This window comes from Macrobrachium rosenbergii, chromosome 22 (assembly GCF_040412425.1).
Source record: "Macrobrachium rosenbergii isolate ZJJX-2024 chromosome 22, ASM4041242v1, whole genome shotgun sequence".
NCBI classification, from domain to species: domain Eukaryota; kingdom Metazoa; phylum Arthropoda; class Malacostraca; order Decapoda; family Palaemonidae; genus Macrobrachium; species Macrobrachium rosenbergii.
Genome location: NC_089762.1, coordinates 14662743 through 14685242, shown reverse-complemented (window position 1 = coordinate 14685242; position 22500 = coordinate 14662743). Strand labels below are relative to the sequence as shown.

The 22500-nt window shown below is 36.4% G+C and overlaps 2 protein-coding genes across 2 annotated transcripts in view; one reads left to right on the top strand and one right to left on the bottom strand.

The window, feature by feature from the left end:
• The window catches only part of LOC136850588 (uncharacterized), a 219940-nt gene that overhangs the window by 90422 nt on the left and 107018 nt on the right, over positions 1-22500 (bottom strand). The gene's annotated exons all lie outside the window — the stretch shown is intronic.
• Positions 19715-22500, top strand: part of LOC136850591 (interferon regulatory factor 4-like) — a 281743-nt gene continuing 278957 nt past the window's right edge. The window contains exon 1 of the mRNA XM_067124257.1: positions 19715-20197. The gene's annotated coding sequence lies outside the window, so the exon portion shown is untranslated. The remainder of the gene's footprint in view (positions 20198-22500) is intronic.

Below are 22500 nucleotides of genomic sequence, written 5' to 3'. Positions count from 1 at the left end.
GGAACTTTTTGACTTACCCTCGTATATATGTATATATATATATGTATATCTACACATATTTATATATCTATATATATGTATATATATCCATATAGATAGATAGATAGATAGATAGATAGATATCTCCTCCCGACGACGAGGAAAAGGATGCGTGTTGATGATTTTTCGCTACATTTACATTATTTCTTTAAAAAAATGCTATTTTCATTGGCAATAAAGCTTTCTGAAAATTTCACCCCGAGAGGACAAGATCAACGGAAATTATTATTATAGATAGATACATGTACATAAATATATGTATATATAAGTATATATATACATATATTTTATATATATATATATATATATGTGTGTGTGTGTGTGTGTGTGTATACACTGGTTGTGCGTCTGTGTGCGTTAATTTCCCAATAGTTAAAAATAAGGTGGTCTCAAGAATTTCTGTTTCCTGAAATGGTCATCACTAGCGCCCAGTAATCCAGTCAGCTTCAAGAAAAAAGTGACCTTTTTTGTTTTAACAAGGCTTCTCCATTGCCATTGATCACCTTATTAAGGGAGAGAGAGAGAGAGAGAGAGTGGCTGTACTCAGCAAGGAATGATTAAGTTTTCATAGCAGAGTAAGTTATAAATATATAGTTTTTTTATGGTACCAGCATCAAATTATAACAGTACTGAAGGATACAGAGTAGTTTAAGCCGCTTGTCTTATTTAAAGAAAAATTCTTCTTCGGAAAAAGAAATAATTTTTAGTTCTTCAAGAAATTACAATTAAAGACGCACGGAAGAAACTTTCAATATTCCTGGAAAACCTGTCTACCATATATACTTTGGAAGCGTATTTTCAAATCAATGAATCACAATAGCGTCCGTATGGATTAGTTCATATTCTAAAAAAAAATAATAGTAATAAAAAAATGCTCATAGTAGCATGTAGTCTTAAAATGAAAAACAAATCCACAGTTGTATATTTATCTTTTAAATATATGTACATATATACATAACTGTGGAATTGCTTTACTCAATAATATAACTAATAATAATAATAATAATAATAATAATAATAATAATAACCAATAATAATAATAATACTGAGATAATATTAAGCAAACTTTTTACTGATGAAGATGCAATTTTTAATAATTTTAGTAGAACATTTTTAAGCAACTTTTAGAGCTGGCCGTGCTGGACACGACCTTTTGCCTTCAGTTTGTATAAACAAGCTGAAGGGGATGAATACCACTTGGTCCAATTTTTGCTAACATCTTCATGTGCTCCCTGGAGGAGCGCATAATAGAAGAATGTCCCATTAGGTTCCGCCTCTATTTTATCGAAGATATGTTGACGACACGTTCTCCCTATTTCGTCATGAATGTCCATGCAGGGAAGTCCTTTCTGGAGTTCGTCATCCGACAACATCCAAACATAAGGTTCGCTATGGAGAAGGAGGTAAATAACAAACTCCCTTCCCTTGATCTTGATTATTTCCAGGGTGACTCAGGTTTTACACAGGTGTGTATAGAAAAAGCCATTTACTGGTTTGGGAATGAATTTTTATAGTTCGTGTTTCTTTCATTTGAAACTGAACTCTTTAACCCTCCTCCGCAGAGCTTACCCACTCGTCAAACTGGAAGGATTTCCTGATAGAGATATCCTTTTAAGTGAAATATTTCAATAATAATTGTTTTTCCATCACGACTTTTTTCAGATCCTAAAATAAACTGCTACTACAGAAAATGACTCCGGCAACACCTGAATCGACTGTGCCGGAAACTAAAGATATGCAAGTTTCCCTTTCGTGCATGATGATACTTTTGGAAAATGCACAGCGTTATTCAAAAAAGAGTTTTCAAGCTTTAAACCTGAAAATCATCCCGAAAAATCCTTTACAATGGGGTCTCTGTTCAGAGTCAAAGACCAGCTCAGTCCTCTGTTTTTCGTCCTTTGTTTACAAGTACCTTGCCCGGGATGTGATCACGGGATATACATATGTGGGATGCACGAGGAGGCTGTTGAAGGTCCGCATAGATTCCCACAGGGGGATAAGTCATAGAACAGGTAGCAGGTTATCTAATCCTGAGCAATCAAATATACGAAATCATTCAAGGTATAGCAAAACTTATATTGACAGCAAAGGATTTTTTCCATCTAGGCCGAGTGCAGAATTAACAACGACTTAACCATCCTAGAATCCGCAATTATCAGGAAGACTGTGCCGTCGTTAAATACTCAATCGTCCTCAGTGAAGTGATAGCCTAGTTTGGGCAACTGGTTTCCTCACTCTGTTTGTACTTATTTATGTTAGTCTGTTCTTTCTTTCATATAGGTAGGTTGTTTTAAAGATTTTAGTGAACTCCTTTTACTCATTATTGACTTGTCTTGGAATGAGGTGTTTTGTTTAAATATTTTACTACATAAAGAGCTGTTGCCATTGCATTAATTTTGTTATTGATGTTCGCAAATTATATTATATTTTATAGCCTTGAAAATGCGACTTAGAATTCGTCGCGAAACGTCGGCATTGAAAATAAACTGTAGATGATGAGGATGCCTTTCCCTACTGCTTCCTTCGTGATGTATATATATATATATATATATATTACTAAGGACATATTCAAACTGCATGGTATCTATAGATACCATCAGTTTGAATGAGGTCACTGTAATTTAGTTAATACACAGAACAATTGTGTATATGATAAAGTTAATATATACGTATGTATACATATATGTGTGTGTTAGTGTGTGTATTAACAGATAGTTAGACACAGAAGTGTAGATGCATAGATAGAAATATATATATATATATATATATATATATATATATATAATATATATATATATATATATATATATACACACATATATATATGCATATAAATACATATATATATATATATACATATATGTATATATACATATATATATATACATATATACATATATGCATATATATAGTAGGGAGTACGGATAGGAAGAACAGTCAGCTCATCATTGATATATTTATTAATAGGTGCGCTTCAGGATCACCCATATCCCATCTTTTCTGGCTGAAAAGTGCAAAAAACACTAATTAAAACTGACAGAGCTTACAAAATTAAAAATAACTTTAAAGATTGAAAAATGACAATGACAAAACAAGAAATAGATTACCTTCAGTAGTAAAGTCCAGAGGATGAAAACTGAATAAGAGTAAACAAGGTTAGCAAGTAAACAAAGAAAGGCGGGGTTATAGTACGACCGTTTTAGGAAGAGACTTGCCCCCTCTTAAACTGACCATTAACCTTCTGACTTCAAGCTCTCATTGTTGCGCCTCATCAAGCACGTGTGCTATAATGAAAGTTCTGAATGAAGTTTTGTTGTCCCACTTAAATTTTAGATAAAAAAAAATTCAATATATGAAAATGAAGTAGATGCAAGAAATTTGGAAACCTAATTTGCTTTCATTTCAGTTTTGTTTTATTTGGATGCTGTACTGAGCAATGTTCTTACGATTGTCATCTACTATAGTTTTTATTACTGTTCCTTTGCTGTTATCGAAGTCATATAATTGTGATATAGTTTTGAGCTTATTTTAGATTGTTTTCTTTCGTGTATGCCGTGATCCGTCTTTACCTCTTGCTTGTATCAAGGTTGAATTTTCACTGTGCACCTATAAAATAGCTCTATAATAATTATTTTTCTTTAAATATTGTTACACTTATATATATATATATATATATATATATATATATATATATATATATATATATATATATATATATTAGATAATAACAATATTTAAAATGATATTTTATAACTATGCAATGAAAATTCAACATGACTAACTAAGTAAACAGATACAACTTTAATTCAAAAATAAAACTATATCTATTATATATATATATATATATATATATATATATATATATATTACACATTTATACAGTATTAGATTTACCTGTGCTTTTAAAGCACTGTCATATGATACTCATCACTGCTGTGGCATTTCTGTTATATGTAGATTTTTAAAGATATTTCTGCCACTTTCTGTCAAAGAAAAAACAGATCTATATTTCAATTTATTTTCAATTTCAGTGTTCAACAGGATATCACACAACAAGGAAAGCAATAAATTTATTTACAATCGAAGTATGAGGAGACATTACTTATGAAGAATCCTCGTCAGAGGATGCTACATCGATAACAAAAAGAATCTATATATTTATCAATGCAAACATCTCTTGAAGCGTCATCTCTTTTATATCTTCGGCATGTCTCACATCATTAGCCAGTTGTCAGAAGATATGGATTCAATTGCTTCTTTGACCAAAGGAAGCAGGTCTGATTTTAAAATGATTCTTCTTTGCACGTATGGTTCACCTGTGCCCATATCAGTTCTGTTGCATTATACTGGCAGTGATATGGAGGCAGCCTAACCACTATGTCCATGATCTCTTGCCAGTCTGTCAATCACGTAATCATTTTCTTTACATGAATGTCTTTGCAACTTTACTAATTTTTTATTAGCCAGTCTTTAACTTCATCCTTTTTTGGCGAACATTGTCGGAGGTTTATTAATTCAAAAGTGAATGAAAGCGTTATCAACACTATGATGGCAGATGGCCCTATATTGGGAAGAAGCTGGGTTTTAAACCATTTTTCAAACACTGCAGAATTCATCTGAATTTCTAGATTGCGTATCCCTTGTCAGCTGGGTGCTTGATCATTGATAAAAATATTACCCAGAAATGTGGTTAATATTGCAACCAATATTGTGATTGTGTCTACTTACTCTCCAATGTTATTGTTGTACAATTAGAAGGAATAAATCATAGGTAAAAATTTTTATTCTGTCACGTCTCTCTCTCTCTCTCTCTCTCTCTCTCTCATTTTTTTGCCCAGCTAATTGGAATAGTAAGCGGAACCATAAAAATGATGAACATTCTTTATGATTAGTTTTCTGACGAATATACAAATAATTTTTTTAACTATAATACACAACTGTGATGTAGCTGTCCTTTGCAGTTCAAACAGAATTGAAAATGACAAAAAAAAAGAAGACTGTCATCCTCAATCAGTGCAGTGTAGCGTTTATGCCTCCTGGCAGCACTAAACTGTTATATAGTACTTATCTATGTTTATTTATTTGTGTTGTTACATTAATTGCATAATATCTATATCACAGATCGCTACTATCACAATATTATCATATAAATAAAACAGGTTAATTTTGCAGCAAAACAACAAATACAAACGCTTCTAATACAATGATTGTTTACGATTTCGTGCGTCTGGTAGCATGCTGGGTGACTACCGTCTGAAAACCCTCCGGATTGTGGTAAGTGTGAGGTCTCATCTCGGCCGTAATCAAAGGGTTAAGGATATATACAGTACTACAAAACTATTTCACCTCACCATATCAAACTTTTTTTTTTTAATCTGTTTGCATATAATATCCAAAATTTTTATCTTTGATGGAGAGTTGGGACAGAAATCTCTGCATTCATTCACATCTATAATTCATTAGATATTTCAAATCGCCTCCCAATCTTTTGCACAAGCCAGGTTTTATTTCTTGTTCCACTTACTCTGGGACATTTATTACACTTTAACATCCTCAGTTATATTTATTTTCTCCCAGATACATATGTAGATCAGCTGCTTCGGTTCTTCTATCATCCTGTTTTCATTTACCCTCATATCAGTGTTCTTGCTTATATTTACTTTAAGGTTTCTCCTCTTGCAAGCACTTTCCAGCTTTTACACTAGTTTCTGTAGTTTCTTTTCATTATCCCTAAACGCTACTTTGTCTTCTGCAAAGAGGCCTTAAACAGTCATGGACACATAACACATGTTTGTCTCAGACCCACATTTACACTACTATCCTAGAAACTTTGATCTCTGTCAAAAACATGTTTTCTATACAATACGACCCGTTCAGATATATCATAAGTTTGTTCTTAATTCATGTATGCAATGGTCATCTCTTTATCTATACTTTCAAATTTCCCACAACTTTTCATAATACAAACATGATCCACACACCCTGTTACTTTTCTAAACCTGCACTGTTCTTCCCCTATCACTCCTTGTGTCATCTGTCTTGATGTCTCAGTTAAATTCTTATCATACACCTTCGATGGTATACCTCATAATGTTATAACCATATAATTCTTTCAGTTTCCTCTGTCACCTTTACCCTCATACAGTAGAATTTTCCCTCCTCTCACCCAAGAGTCACATGCATCTCAAATTCAAATGAACCTTTTCTGTTCTTGCATCTCTTCTATCCTCGACAATCAACAGATTATAAAAATAATCACACTCTCGACCCAGGAGTGCATTCACTTCACGCCGAATCTCTCCATTGGTCTCTTTCTTCTGATAGTCACTTGTTTAATATCCTTTCTTTTGCATTCACTCACAAGTTCTTTTTCATATTTTACCTCTATTGTTACTACTTTTCTTTTTCTCGCACACTTTCCTCCAGACTACTTGAGCTTTTTTCCTGGAGAAATATTTCTCTTCTGTTATGCAATTACAAATGAAATAACCTCTTTCTTCATCAAGCCTCAAATTTGCTCATCACATCACACTACTTACAGGCTCTCCTCGTACCTTCCTTTACACCGTATATACTGCTGTTTCCTTCATGTCTTGAACCCTGGAACATTCCCTTCTCACCCCCTTCTAATCGAACTTAGCTGTCTTATCTATGTTCACAACTTTATTTTCACTCCTTCTCCAACTTGAGCTTCTGGCTATCTTTACTTTCACCAAAATAATGATCAGAGATGCCTCCTACTTTCACCATTACATCCACGAACTTGCTCATCCGTCTGCATTTTACTAGCACACAGTCTGCCACGTTCTTTTCTCACCACTTTATTTTTCCAGTTTTACTTATGAATATTTTGCTTTTGAAAATATGTATTTCCAGAAATCAAGCCCCTTCCCAAATGCATTTCCATGAATTTCTGTCCAGCAATTTACTCCAGTAATACCTTACCTACCAACAGTGTTATCCCTTTCCCTACCAAGTACCTTTACCTTGAAAACACCTAGCACAACCAGCCTTCCATATTACCACAACCCTAAAATAATTTTCCGACAGTGTCATTCTTTTTCCATTTCAGGACCTTTCCTCCCACACTCAAATTTTAATCATGCACCCCTTGAACCAACACATTTATACTGTCACTCACCCTCAAAGTTTTACAGACGCTAAAAGTGCTAATCCTTTCCAAGCTCCTCCTTGCATTACCCCAGGCACAATCACTCGTCGTCAGTCCTTTCTTGCACACACTACCCTACAACCTTAGTCTCCCAGTGACAAAATAGACAAGTAAAAAACGCGCCGAAGTTTCTTCGGCACAATCGAGTTTTCTGTACAGCATATAATGCTGTATGAAACTCTCAGCCTACCGTGGTGGCCTGTGTTGTTGCAGTGCCAGACGCACGATCATGGCTAACTTTAACCTTACTTAAAACAAAAACTACTGAGGCTAGAGGGGAACAATTTGGTATGTGTAATGATTGGAGGTTGGATGATCAACATACCAATTTGCAGCCCTCTAGCCTCAGTGGTTTTTAAGATCTGAGGGCTGACAGAAAAAGTGCGGACGGACAGACAAAGCCATCTCAATAGTTTTCTTTTACAGAAAACTAAAATCCAGCATTCTCTCTTTAACCAAATCAACTAAAATAATCCAAACCAAAAATCCAACTGTTTTATTCTTTACCAATTTTCTTTTATACCAGAACAAGGTGTGAGGCTGCAAGCCTCACAATCTTGGCTATTTTGTTACAAGAATATTATTGTGTTCCTCTCTCAATATCTCGCAGGAGTGAAAGCTTGTAGCCAGTGGCCTCAGAAGAAGAGACCCATCTGCTATTTAGAGGACATTTATCAAGAGGCACATTTTGAAGGTATGTACCAAACCACTTACTAGCATTTCAGTAGCAGTCATCAGTAAACAGACATATGTAAATGGTCAACACTGGCGTCAATAAAGAAAGGCTCATCCACTATTAAGGAGCACTTCCTCCCCAAAGTGGCCCACAACCTTCCATTTCGTGCTTTTTTGTCTTATATCTCATATTAAAGTCCAGGTATATCCTCTCTCTCTCTCTCTCTCTCTCTCTCTCTCTCTCTCTCTCTCTCTCTCTCTCTCTTTCTTTTTCTTGGTATATGTTTATATATATATATATATATTATATATATATATATATATATATATATATATATATATATATATATATATATATATATATATATATATATATATATATATATATATATATATATAATATGCATATAAATAAATAAATATATATAAATAAATATAAATATATATATATATATATATATATATATATATATATATATATATATATATATATATATATATACATATATGTTTGTGTGTATGTGTGTATCTTTCATTCAACCCACGTGACTTTCATACTTCAGAGACCTTAATTCTTCAGAGTGATCTTATCCGTCTTTTCACCTTAGCTAAACTTTACCGAGTCGCTGCACCTCAATATTTATTCATCATATAACCCTTGTTTTTCTACAGAATAAAAGAAACTAGACTGATGTCGACTTTCGTTCTGCTAGAGGTTCTTGATTTCCTCCAGACATTTCGTAGAGCCCCTTCTACCTTCCTTCCTCCACTTGTACTCTGGGTATCTTTCTTCTTATTAATCAGTAATAGTTAGAACAGCAGTAAATGCTTTTCTGGATTCTCTTTGTTCTACTCCAAACCTTCGAGTGTCTGCTTCGTATTTGACTGACTTCTTCAGTGAGAGTCTTTAACACCACAAAAATTCTTTAAAGTGAAACTTCGCAGAAGTTTCCCTGGTCTTTTTAGGCCTTCATTAGACCTTGGAACGCCAAGTTTGTTTAATGATAGTCTGTCATAGTTGTTTCCCAGTATTTCTAATGTGCACTCTCTCTCTCTCTCTCTCTCTCTCTCTCTCTCTCTCTCTCTCAAGTGAGAAGGAAGCCTTGTCTTCCACGCAATAATACCTGAGGGCACGGGACATAAGGCCAAGGGTTTGTGTTTTGTTGCCTCTTACTTCTGGGGATCTTTATATCTTATCGGGATTGTTTTTCTTTTCCTTTACGACTTTTATGTCGTTATGACATGGGAACACTTTTCATGGTTTGCGGAGGGCTGAGACCTTTATTAGACTTCCCGTACGTGGTTCTCTTTATCTCCATCTATTTGTTTCTATACTAAAGTTTAGCCTTATTCCCATCCTGCAGTTTCCAGGGTGCTTTGGAAGCCGATGATTATTTTAAAATCTACTGGACCTGAACTCTCAGCGGCCAGTGTTCAAGAATGAGAAGCGAACGAAAAAAAAGACCATAGAATATGAATCAGTAAAGGAAACGAAAGAAAGAAGCAGTAATGTGTTAGCCACAGAGCGACCAAAAACTGGAATGAAGTGAAAAGAAGGGCGTTAGGGTTAAAGGAGAGAGAGAGAGAAAAAAACAGGGTGAAACAGAAAAGTAGCAGTCTTAATTATGCAGTCGGTAACTTTAAGAAATGAGAAAGAGGGGAAAAATATGAATATAATTAGACACTGTGAAAATGTCTGAAGACAAAAGAAACAAATAGACTGTGGTGTAAAAACAGAAAATAGACAGCTAGCATGGAAACGGGGGTTTGAAGGTCAAAGAAACAACACAAAGGAAATAGAAATTGGGAGTGGGATTGGACCCTTGAAAGAAAGGCCATAGAATGCAGCTGGGGCGGGGAAAAACAAAAGTGGTGCAATAAATAAGTAAGCGTAAAATAAAAACTATGGAAAAACGTTGATTAGTGAAAAACGAAAAAGAAGAATCTTGAAGCGAACGTTGAAAAAGAGAGAGAAGAAATAAACTTAACAAATATGAGTCACAGAAAGGAAAAGAATGATAGACATGAAAAGGAGACATAGAAACGTTATGGTCACGGTAACAAAGAAAAGTGTGGTAAGTGTCGGAAATGACGGTCTTTAATAAAAGAAATAAGAAAAACGTTAAAAATGGTCATTGATATAAAGAAAGCAATAGTAATGGTATTTAAAGAGAGTAAAATGAAGATGTTGAAATCAGAAGTAAAACAAAAGATTCCTTTTAGAGCTTCTTGAGAGCGCCATTCATTTCAGTGGAACTGGCAATCCTATAAATAGACCCTTGGAAGGAAGCAAGAAAAAGAAAGGAAGGAACTATGAAGGAGCGATAGGCCTACCACTTGCAAGAAGGATGGTTGTGAGAGCCAGGAAAACAGAAGCAGCAAGTAAATGTCAAAGCTCAGCACAATTAACAAAGAAACAGTTGTTGTACTGTGGCATCCGAGGATTACCGATTGCCACCAAGTTTGAGATCAACAGAGTCTGGACTCTCCCTCAGAAATATTTATCGGTGGGTCAGTCCTTACTAATTCTCTCAAGGAAATAGAGCACTCAAGGTTAAATATGCCACTGCTGTGGTTATCGGAAGGGGTGGTTGCATCATTATGAGCAAAATCAATCGGTAGGAAGTTCTGGGGACAACAACAGCTTTTAAACCCGCTTTACCATAAGTTCGGTCCACAGTCATGTAAGTTTCAAAAGCTTGCAGCAGAGTTACACATAAAACTTAGTGCCCTTCCCAAATATTGCAGTGAAACACGCATTCTATGTTACAGGAATATATCATGTTGAAGAAATATGATAAAGATTTGGTGAAAGCAACAAAGCCAGACGTGATATTCGCCGTGTGGGCTGCGTAAAGCAATCGTGTGTAAATTTCGAAAACAGGCTCCCCGGGTCTTAACTTCATTTCGGTAGATATACAAACACCTCACTTACTTGAACCATTCACGATTCAAAGGTGCCAAGTAATTTAGATTGAGAGAACCTTGTTCTCAGTAAGCCACATCAATCCCAACAATACGCGCGAAAGGAAGAGGAGTTAAGTTATTTCTTTGCATTATATGACATTTTCAAAAAGTGCATTTGGCCGTTATAATATGCAAGAACGAGGCTGTAGGCCTATTGACTCAATTACTTGCAGTTAAATACACTCGGGCACGCACGAACACACACACACACACACACACATATATATATATATATATATATATATATATATATATATATATATATATATATAATCAGAAAGCTACAAACGTCCTTTAATATCCAATTCACTCTACCTCGGAAATAATATATTTTCATATATGTTACCGAAGGAATTTTTAGTTGATAATAAGTCCACCGTCCGTGGGGTCGAACCAGCGACGGACAAGGAATCAGGACTACAGTGACGCACTAACGAAATCGGCCACAAGAGAGGTATAAGTGAATAACATCTCCCATCAACTCACCCGTCGAACTCAGGTGTTTTTTTTTTGCGTTTGGAGACGATATCCACCCACCTCAGCCATGTTGACCGTGTAGTGCGTTTGTCGCACGTAGCCATATTATGACTATTTATCACATCACCGTGATTCATATACAATCAGAAAGCTACAAACGTCCTTTAATATCCAATTCACTCTACCTCGGAAATAATATATTTTCATATATGTTACCGAAGGGGAATTTTTAGTTGATAATAAGTCCACCGTCCGTGGGGTCGAACCAGCGACGGACAAGGAATCAGGACTACAGTGACGCACTAACGAAATCGGCCACAAGAGGTATAAGTGAATAACATCTCCCATCAACTCACCCGTCGAACTCAGGTGTTTTTTGGCGTTTGGAGACGATATCCACCCACCTCAGCCATGTTGACTGTGTAGTGCGTTTGTCGCATCGTAGCCATATTATGACTATTTATCACATCACCGTGATTCATATACAATCGAAAGCTACAAACGTCCTTTAATATCCAATTCACTCTACCTCGGAAATAATATATTTTTTCATATATGTTACGAAGGGGTTTTTAGTTGATAATAAGTCCACCGTCCGTGAGGTCGAACCAGCGACGGACAAGGAATCAGGACTACAGTGACGCACTAACGAAATCGGCCACAAGAGGTATAAGTGAATAACATCTCCCATCAACTCACCCGTCGAACTCAGGTGTTTTTTGCGTTTGGAGGCGATATCCACCCACCTCAGCCATGTTGACCGTGTAGTGCGTTTGTCGTACGTAGCCATATTATGACTATTTATCACATCACCGTGGTTCATATACAATCAGAAAGCTACAAACGTCCTTTAATATCAATTCACTCTACCTCGAAATAATATATTTTCATATATGTTACCGAAGGGGAATTTTTAGTTGATAATAAGTCCACCGTCCGTGAGGGTCGAACCAGCGACGGACGAGGAATCAGGACTACAGTGACGCACTAACGAAATCGGCCACAAGAGAGGTATAAGTGAATAACATCTCCCATCAACTCACCCGTCGAGCTCAGGTGTTTTTTTGCGTTTTGAGACGATATCCACCACCTCAGCCATGTTGACCGTGTAGTGCGTTTTGTCGACGTAGCCATATTATGACTATTTATCACATCACCGTGATTCATATACAATCAGAAAGCTACAAACGTCCTTTAATATCAATTCACTCTACCTCAGAAATAATATATTTTCATATATGTTACGAAGGGAATTTTTAGTTGATAATAAGTCCACCGTCCCGTGGGGTCAGAACCAGCGACGGACGAGGAATCAGGACTACAGTGACGCACTAACGAAATCGGCCACAAGAGGTATAAGTGAATAACATCTCCCATCAACTCACCCGTCGAACTCAGGTGTTTTTTTTTTGCGTTTGGAGACGATATCCACGGGACGGTGGACTTATTATCAACTAAAAATTCCCCTTCGGTAACATATATGAAAATATATTATTTCCGAGGTAGAGTGAATTGGATATTAAAGGACGTTTGTAGCTTTCGATTGTATATGAATCACGGTGATGTGATAAATAGTCATATTATGGCTACGTGCGACAAACGCACTACACGGTCAACATGGCTGAGGTGGGTGGATATCGCCTCCAAACGCAAAAAAAAAAAAACACCTGAGTTCGACGGGTGAATTGATGGGAGATGTTATTCACTTATACTCTCTTGTGGCCGATTTCGTTAGTGCGTCACTGTAGTCCTGATACCTCGTCCGTTGCTGGTTCGAACTTCACGGACGGTGGACTTATTATCAACTAAAATTCCTTCGGTAACATATATGAAAATATATTATTTCCGAGGTAGAGTGAATTGATATTAAAGGACGTTTGTAGCTTTCTGATTGTATATGAATCACGGTGATGTGATAAATAGTCATAATATGGCTACGTGCGACAAACGCACTACACGGTCAACATGGCTGAGGTGGGTGGATATCGTCTCCAAACGCAAAAAAAAAAAACACCTGAGTTCGATGGGTGAGTTGATGGGAGATGTTATTCACTTATACCTCTCTTGTGGCCGATTTCGTTAGTGCGTCACTGTAGTCCTGATTCCTCGTCCGTCGCTGGTTCGATTTCACGGACGGTGGACTTATTATCAACTAAAAATTCCCCTTCGGTAACATATATGAAAATATATTATTTCCGAGGTAGAGTGAATTGGATATTAAAGGACGTTTGTAGCTTTCTGACTGTATATGAATCACGGTGATGTGATAAATAGTCATAATATGGCTATACGCGCGACAAACGCACTACACGGTCAACATGGCTGAGGTGGGTGGATATCGTCTCCAAACGCAAAAAAAAAAACACCTGAGTTCGACGGGTGAGTTGATGGGAGATGTTATTCACTTATACCTCTCTTGTGGCCGATTTCGTTAGTGCGTCACTGTAGTCCTGATTCCTCGTCCGTCGCTGGTTCGACCCCACGGGACGGTGGACTTATTATCAACTAAAAATTCCCCTTCGGTAACATATATGAAAATATATTATTTCCGAGGTAGAGTGAATTGGATATTAAAGGACGTTTGTAGCTTTCTGATTGTATATGAATCACGGTGATGTGATAAATAGTCATAATATGGCTACGTGCGACAAACGCACTACACGGTCAACATGGCTGAGGTGGGTGGATATCGTCTCCAAACGCAAAAAAAAAAAAAAACACCTGAGTTCGACGGGTGAGTTGATGGAGATGTTATTCACTTATACCTCTCTTGTGGCCGATTTTCGTTAGTGCGTCACTGTAGTCCTGATTCCTCGTCCGTCGCTGGTTCGACCTCACGGACGGTGGACTTATTATCAACTAAAAATTCCCTTCAGTAACATATATGAAAATATATTATTTTCGAGGTAGAGTGAATTGGATATTAAAGGACGTTTGTAGCTTTCTGATTGTATATGAATCACGGTGATGTGATAAATAGTCATATATATATATATATATATATATATATATATATATATATATATGTATATATGTATGTATGTATATATATATATATATATATATATATATATATATATATATATATATATATATATATATATATATATATATATATATATATATATATATATAATTTATTGGGCAGGCTTTTTAAAATTTATCACGATTGCTTTACACAGCCCACTATGTGGATATTACATCTATATATATATATATATATATATATATATATATATATATATATATATATATATATATATATATATATATATATATATATATATATATATATTCAACATTAATCCGTTTTCTCTAGTAGAGGATGTCTTCAGAGAAATACAACTCAACAGTCTTTGCCACGTCCATACGTAAACTGCTAAATCGTAGATGTACAGAAAATTCCTTCATTATTAGTCGCTGCAGACGCTCACAAAGAAGGCTCATCACCAGCCTGTCAAAACCCCCTACACACATTAAACCATTCTCTTGTCTTGCACAATCTCGATCCTCCGGAATATTAGGGCCGTCACGTAAATATAAAGGCTCAAGAATCTACGCCCACTAGCCAGTGAAACGTTTTGAAATAATGATGTGGACTGAAAAGATTGGGCAAGAGATTGGGCATCTTCTGTAAAAATAACTTTTGCATCTTTTAGCCTTTTCAGCGATTATGTAGCTGGTGGTTAGCTGACTGTGGTGTCTGCTGGGGAGATAGAGAAGGGGATTAGATGAGCAATTCTTCACGAGATGAGATACTGGTGGAGGTTCGGAACGACAAATCTCTCACAGCGTGAAAAAATATGAGCTGACTCCTGTTAATCCTTACAGATGAGCTTCTTTATATAGTACGACTGCAGAAACTCGAACACTTGCCGGGCAAAAATTGGTTTTACTTATTTTCCTCCATACTGAATGTTTGGTAATCCATGTGATCTGTATGAACAATAACTGGCAATGTTATTTCACTGATTTCCTTTCCAGTCGTGAGAAAATGACGGACGGAGAAAGGCTAAAGCAATATACTAAAGAAAAAAATCGCAGGTCGATGGAAGCCCCACAGGGAAATAAATAGTCAATCCATAGCGACACTCTCCTTTATATGGGAAACTGGCGACGACTCAATATCATATTCCTCATCATAATTATCTTGAAGCTTCTCGAGGCTGGACGTTCTCTTTCCTCTTAACGAGAGATACAAATTGTGCCACTTCCTTTTTAGTTTTCTGTAAAAGAAAACTATTGCGGTGGCTTTGTCTGTCCTTCCGCACCTTTTCTGTCCGCCCTAAGATCTTGAAAACTACTGAGGCTAGAGGGCTGCAAATTGGTATGTTGATCATCCACCCTCCTATCTCCAAACATACCAAATTGCAGCCCTGTAGCCTCGGTAGTTTTTATTTTATGTAAGGTTAAAGTTAGCAATGATCGTGCGTCTGACAACGCTTTAGGAAGGCCACCACCGGGCCGTGGCTGAAAGTTTCATGGGCCGCGGCTCATACAGCATTATACGCTATACAGAAAACTATTTTCGGCGCATTTTTTACGTGTTTTCTGCTGCAGGTGTTTAAGAAAAGCAAGGCAAAGTAAATTGTTACTTCATCTTCCAGCTTCCAGGCGCAGCCGGAATATGGATCTGGGATTCCGCAGATGCTGACAAAAGATGACCTGATTCCGTTCAAGCTTTGAGAGAGAGAGAGAGAGAGAGAGAGAGAGAGAGAGAGAGAGAGAGAGAAGCAGTCTTTAATTACCTTAGTTTATAATCTGTTAGTATCATTATCTGGAATATTTCTGGTGTGCTTTTTGCTGCCGACGCTGATCTTTCATGAGACAAATGTAATAAGAATCATCTCCCTATTCCAAAGTCACACAGAAACAAAACCCAGAATGATAATTATATAAATAAAGTGATATTAATTTCATTTAAAGTAATATCAATCTCATTTGCGAAATGAATAGTAGTAATAGGAGCATTAATATTGTCTAGAGATAATGAGAATTTTTGTTGCTGGTTTGAGAAGTCCTTGCATTTTGTTGCGAAGCTCCTCCAGGTTTCAGCAGATCTTTTTAGTTTTCCGTAAAAGGAAACTGTTGAGATGACTTTGTCTGTCGTTCCGCACTTTTTCTGTCTGCCCTCAGGTCTTAAAAACTACCGAGGCTAGAAGGCTGCAAATTGGTATGTTGATCATCCACCCTCCAATCATCAAACATACCAAATTGCAGCCCTCTAGCCTCAGTAGTTTTTATTTGATTTAAGGTTAAAGCTAGCCACGATCGTGCCTGTCTCCGCTATAGGTGCCAACAACATAGTTTCATGGGCTGCGGCTGAGAGTTTCGTGGGCTGTGGCTGAGAGTTTCATACAGCATTATACGCTGTACAGAGAACTCGATTGCGCCGAAGAAACTTCGGCGCAATTTTTACTTGTTTGTTTTGGCAAATTGGTATTGTGAACCTCAAAATGTTCACGACAACAGTGAGACTACTGGACAGCTAAAATTCTCTCGACCCAGGTGCAACAGGATTCAGCTCCAGGTGCGCTGACAAAGAACTTCGATTACAATCTATCTTGTGGCTTCTGCTGCAGCGGAGAACATTTTATTTATCTATTTTTTTGCGCTTTGCCTTAAAAACTTTTCATCCACTCATCACAGTTCTGTCGGGTATGAAGTTCAGAAATTGTGAAAATGGTCAGTCATGACAATAATATTAACAAAAAATAATAAGTGCTCTGAGTATGAAGTTATATATAGTAAGTCTACGTACATTTTTTTAATGGGAATTGGAATAATTCTAATAACCAAGTGGAAAATGAATAAGATTGCATGTTTGATTATTATTATTATTATTATTATTATTATTATTATTATTATTATTATTATTATTATTATTATATTAGACGTCTCGAGATCGCAGGGCTCCTTAGGGAAGAATCGTTCCAGAGTAAAATAAGACTAAAGTCATTGCCATTGTCATCCATTAAATGCTAAATAAAAAATGAGTCCCTTGTTTCGATTACCTGTTGAAAAAGGACATAAACCCAGCATCGATGCCCACACACACACGCTGAGCCGCCCACCTCTGCCTTCCACTTTCTCTTTCACGCCTGCATATCAAAGCCCTACCGCTCTAGAACCTTTTTCCAGACACCATCTAGACACTATATCAGAATTTATACTCTTGACTTCATCGGGATACTTTCAAACCCTCGGATCTATCTTTTTCTCTGTTCTGACCTTCGTTAACGCATCTTTGTATTGCTATATTTCTCAACAGTAATCAGTATGATGTTTACATAACAAATTTTTGGTTTTAACAGTTTAGATAATCAGAAATTTCGTGGACTTGCTTTTCTAATAAAGGTTATGGTAATATGATTTTAATAAACTATTTTCTCTCATAATTCATATAGAAATACCTACATATATACTTTGTTTGTTTGAGGAACTGCTTAAAAGACAACAAAGGAATGGGCATGCACATTGCTGTCAAACAGTGCAACAAAAAACTGAGAGAAACTAATAAGTGAGCATAATCTACAATGTTTCAATAATAATTTCGACAGACATTCTCACTTTTATACAGTGCACCTCATGTCACAGTGTTTTCAACATAAAGGGTCAATAATAGCTGGAGATGTTATTTGTATACTACAGTCGGTTTCAACTTGTCCACCTACAGGTGAACGTGTGGCACAAGCGCATGTGTAGCACGTGATTTGCTTATAATCAAATTTTCAGATATCGTTGGCATATTGTCATAAATATTGCTTCAATAACTCATTTAAATGTTTATACATACAAAGAATCCTCTTCCCTTCTTATATAAATCATAAATATGCCGCTTGTATCGATAATATACCAGCACAAGCATACAAAAGACAAGCTTATATCAGACAGTTTACTCAGATTAAATGTAAACGAACGGTGAGGTTTCAGTAATTATGTTATATCTTGTTAGAGTATCCCAGGCCACGCATAGACCTTTGCCTACAAACAGTTCAGAACACAGGATTATCTTATCATTCAAACCTTATTCCACGTATAGTTTTATTGCATGCATGTAAAAATAACTTTTAATATCTTCGTTCGTAAACTGAAAATAACCTTTAATGATTGCTACCGCTAGAACACGAAACAGGGACAAGATAGGCCTATGCTATTGATTCGCCAGATAATGCTGGCTTTCTTTCAAGCACGCATTCATTCCATTGCAGTCAAAATTACTTTTAGATGTAACCTTTATTTATTAATTCTATCTAAGTATCGTTCCAATGCCTAACAATAAACAAAATTGTACGTCTAGGCTTCCCTTGTTAAAGTTAAGTATATCTTAGTTTAACCAGACCACTGAGCTGATTAACAGCTCTCCTAGGGCTGGCCCGAAGGATTAGACTTATTTTGCGTGGCTAAGAACCAACTGGTTACCTAGCAACGGGACCTACAGCTTATTGTGGAATCCGAACCAGTTATATCGAGAAATGAATTTCTGTCACCAGAAATAAATTCCTCTAATTCTTCGTTGGCCGGTCGGAGACTCGAACTCGGGCCTAGCAGGTTTCCCATGTATTCCGTGTCATCGACACTGAGGATAACGGGAACTCAATGGGATTTAAAACTTGTTTGATAAGTCGTTTGTGAAAATAGTTCCGAAAGTACCTAATAAGTGAGCTATTATAATGATTTGTATACCACGGAAAAAAAATATATAAACTTGCAAAGTATCCAGAGAAGAAGACCACATTACCATCGCCACCATTCCATGTAGGCTATTGAATGAAATTTCCGGCCTTCCAGCCAATATTGCAGTGGCTGTTCCATTCACCTCCCCCCGCCCCCATCACCAGCCTCAGACAATTTTTCATGCTATTTCATATATTAACCTACTATGTAATTGACATGCAAGAACTTATTAAAAATTGTTACAAGCTCGTCATTCCTGTCCCTGTATTTGTGTATTAATTATCGATAGGCTAAACATCGGCATCTTTATGATCTAAATAAGGCGTGAGATTTTTTTTATGTATGAGCATTCAGATGCATTACTAAAGAAATAGTTTGGATCTTTATCAAATTGTGGTTACAATATCCGGACCATTGGTTTCATCGTATGTCAGTCACTTCTACCGAAAACCTACTTTGGTGAGTGGACAGATGGAAATAAATAGACTGTAGTACTACGCAATCTTGTGTACCGCCACCAGGCAGTGCTACTTCAGCCTTAAGCCAGGCTCACACGACCTTTCAGAATGTTTTTTTTTTTATCTTAGAATGTCGGTATTTCCGTGGATGTCATTCCGATTGACCGTGTGAACAGCGGAATTATGGATTTCAAAATATTGCATAATACGTCATCACTCGCATCATTCTTGTTGGCGGAGCTTATGGAATGAGTGCAAGACTGACCTGTTGCTTTGAATCAAGTTGGATGTCAATCGTTTCAGTGTTCTCACGTTCTCAGAGGAGCACGTCAACGCCGAGGTGGCAACGCTTTCGAAAATCATTATAAAAGTCATTCACATCAGTTAATGTTATTTCAGTCAGACTTAACTGAGCGAAAGCATTACGTTTCTTTAACCAGTTTTTCATCCATTGTTTGCGGTTACGACTTGTCTTTAAGGAAATCGCCAGCATTGTGGCAACACTCTTCTTCCCTGTTGCTCACCCGTGTTGGCGCTTGACGACCGTGTGTTTCACTACTAGAGGTGACGGATGATAGGGATGAAATGCCACAATGGTCGTGTGTGCTCAGGAATGACAGTCTTCAAATACTGTCAGCCCTGTGAATGACATTCAAGAGAGATCGTGTGCACTCCGCTTTAGAGCCTAGTGACCAGCTTTAAACACCCGGGAACCACGAAAATTGAATAGGTGGTTAGTGTGGCCTACGATTTTTCTCGTTCATTATCTTTATAATTACACGTTGGGCAGTTCATAATTGCAGAAATGGGCACAGGACTTCTTCAAGAGAAAATGGAATAACATTTCACAAGTAAGCACAGCGTACTGAATAATATTTTGCTCTAGACAGATAAATGGGTGTTACTTTGGCTTGTTACCTACGCGTCACCTTCTCCGAGGTGCTAGTACTAAACATGGTGGAAGCTCCTTGGGACGCCGTGTTTAGTACTTACTAGCCCTCGGGGATCAAAGTATTATATACAGTACACCCATTTCTGTATTTTGTGGTCAACAAATTATATTAATAAACGATATCTTCGTGCGGCCGTCTACTTTACATTAACCATAGCCTACTGTGTTCAGTACCAGCACTTCGGAGTAGGTGACGCGTAGAAAACAAGCCAAAGTAGCACCGATAAATGTCTTGTTAGCAGTAGATATGCTTTCTCTGTGAAAGACTTATATTTTCAGCTTGTTAATTTTGGCACATATGTGTAGAAGCGATTTCAATTTTGAAATCAGCACATCATTAGTCTTACATATGCAGCATCATATAAAGTAAAAAATTTCTTGCTTGATATTGAAAATGCTCAATAAATAAGCAGACCTTTAGGATAGGTTACTGATTGTGTCAACAAGTCTCGTTTTGTAAACATGTTACTGCGATACTAAGGGGCACTTGCATTATTTTCTCAGTCATTATGAACTCTTTGCGATAGGTAGGCCAGTTTGATACTGTACGAGTATATACCATCAATTTTTCAATTTTAGACGTGGAGGCAGTGCTAGATCTCTACAACAAAATTCATTTTATTAAACGTGGTTCTCATTCGAAATCCAGAAACATCACACTTGGTGAAAGTATTTCAGGACAACGTAGAAAACCGTAGAAAATACCCTCCACTATTAACACAGTTCAGTGTAAATATATTTGCATTTTTTATATTTAAAAAATCATGGTTTAATTTGCTTTCATGCAAGTGATATGTCCCATAGATTGGTAACAGCAAGAGCATAGATGATAGCCTAGGCTATACCTATGCCCTTAAACTATTTATTTGGCAAGATGTTATATCATTAAACCGTGTTCTAACTACAACTGAATTTCGAATATATAAAGGTAATTTCTCTATGGTAAAAGTTACCGAATCATTAAGCCAAGGAAAAAATTACCTTTAAGAATAGTAACAAAAGGAACAGAATTTTGGCCAAAGCCAACGTTAGGCTAATATCTATTGATTCAGCAGGTATTTTTGTTCTGTCCTTCTTTTAAGAGCAATTTGTTCCAAATAGTTCAAAATTACATTCTTATGGTACCCTTTATTTAACAGTTCCAAGAATTTTTGTGTTTTTTTTTTTTTTAATAGAGAATATATAGTTATTTGTCTGTATTTAGATTACGGACTGCTTGAGAAGGGAATAAATTTTTCTGATCAATCGTATTTGGTTTTTCAATATTTGGGTTACATGCAAATTTCTTAACTTCAATAATAGACCCCAGAACAGTATTTGGAAATATATCGTACCGTAATAATTTATTTACATTTAATAAAATAACATTCTCTTTTGATATTTAAAAGAGAGGTAAAGAAGCAGTACAGTACTATGTGCTAGACCTTGTGTTTCAATTTGGCTGCTCTAGGTCTCACGCTCAGCATGGAGATCGCCACTCCATGTTACTGATACTTTATGGTTTTGATATTAGCTTAATCATATAATTTGTAACTGATGCTTGTAGAGTTGTATATTGAATTATTTTTCATAAGTCACTGCAACTTTCGGCACGAAAGATGGAGACTAGAAATATAAGACTATCTTTTTAGATGGCCTTTATGTGTAGAGAGCAAAAATGTGAATGAAAATGGTGCATAATAATAATTATTCTGTAAGGAAACTACTCCAGTGATGAAGCTTACAATGTAAAAGTAGCATAACTACTCTGCGGTATTCTTTTGTTACGCGGTGCACTGTAGGCGTTACTTAAGGTTCTTTGCAGCGTCCCTTTGGGCCCTAGCTGCATCCGCTTTCATTTCTTTTACTGTACCTCCTTTCATATTCTCTTTCTTCCATCTTACTTTCCTAACAATTGTTTCGTAGTGCAAATGCAAGGTTTTCCTCCTGTTACACGTTTCAAACCTTTTTACTCTCAATTTTCCTTTCAACGGTAAATGGCCTCATAGGTCCCAGTGCTTGGCCTTTGGCCTAAATCTTATGTTCCTATCAATTCCATATCGAAGAAAACACTACAAGGATGGAATGTCCACTATGATGAATTG